The sequence below is a fragment of the Schistocerca cancellata genome, chromosome 3 (genome assembly GCF_023864275.1).
Source record: "Schistocerca cancellata isolate TAMUIC-IGC-003103 chromosome 3, iqSchCanc2.1, whole genome shotgun sequence".
Taxonomy (NCBI): Eukaryota; Metazoa; Arthropoda; class Insecta; order Orthoptera; family Acrididae; genus Schistocerca; species Schistocerca cancellata.
This window is the reverse complement of record NC_064628.1, coordinates 260,614,873-260,616,125: the sequence shown is the minus strand read 5'-3', so window position 1 is coordinate 260,616,125 and position 1,253 is coordinate 260,614,873. Positions and strand designations below refer to the sequence as shown.

At 49.2% G+C, this 1,253-nt stretch overlaps 1 pseudogene; it reads left to right on the top strand.

Annotated features, from left to right (window-relative positions):
* The first annotated feature begins 611 nt into the window (after positions 1-611).
* LOC126177753 (5S ribosomal RNA) lies at positions 612-729 on the top strand (annotated as a pseudogene).
* The last annotated feature ends 524 nt before the right edge of the window (positions 730-1,253 follow it).

Here is a 1,253-nt window from a genome sequence, read left to right as displayed (position 1 = left end):
CTGAAGAGCAAATTCAGGACATTGCTACGGATCACGAGGTTTCAGTTTCTGCGCCGTCTTGTACGAGTAACAGTGCACAACAGACCGCAAAATTTCTGTACAGTCGGCTTTGAGATGAACAATTGTCGTGACAGCGCATGAACACCAGCAGTACCCGATGCACGAGCTGCATGTTCAGTTACAGCAACAGCGACCTCGTCAATGAATTCCACCGGGATAGAACGTCTTCTTCTTCCAGGTGCCACGAGATCGGGCCTCTCCTCAGACCTTTCACTCGGTGGTTAATCTCTCAAAGCAACAGTGCAATTGCTGCCGTTCACATAACACAATTTCATGTACAGAGAACGGCCTCTCTTCTCGACAGACCTACTGTTCACTCAAATTATGGATTTTCAAATGACAGCGGGTAAGTCATATCGTCATACAGTGTACAGCGCCCGATTTGCACATGGTGGTCAAACCTGGAATTAATTTGTTTTCCAATGAAAACCGGTTCCGCATTAATGTATTACTATATTTAGCAAGTTTCGCTGCCATACGGTAATTGTAGCCTGCACTCGACCTCCGTGACCAGCTGCACTGTAATTGTCCCCACCTAGTGCCACCAGAAAGCCAACGGCCTTGGCGCAGTGGTAACACCGGTTCCCGTCAGATCACCGAAGTTAAGCGCTGTCGGGCTGGGCTAGCAATTGGATGGGTGACCATCCGGTCTGCATAGCGCTGTTGCCAAGCGGGGTGCACTCAGCCCTTGTGAGGCAAACTGAGGAGCTACTTGACTGAGAAGTAGCGGCTCCGGTCTCGCAAACTGACATACGGCACTGAGAGCGGTGTGCTAACTATATGCCCCTCTATATCCGCATCCAGTGACGCCTGTAATCTGAGGATGACACAGCGACCGGTCACTACCATTGGGCCTTCATGGCCTGTTCGGGAGAAGTTTAGTTTTAGTTTAGTTTAGTACCACCAGAAACCTAACAAGGATGTGTTGAGGCTATGCCACGCAGAATCGCTGCTGCACTGTGTTCCGATGGTGCACCAATACGCTATGAAGCAGGCTGTCATCCAGAAAGAACCTTTGCAGCAGTACAGCTTAGAGTTAAAACTACGTCACACTTTACAAACAAAGAGAGTTCATCATGTATTAATACACTCCTGGAAATGGAAAAAAAGAACACATTGACACCGGTGTGTCAGACCCACCATACTTGCTCCGGACGCTGCGAGAGGGCTGTACAAGCAATGATCACACGCAC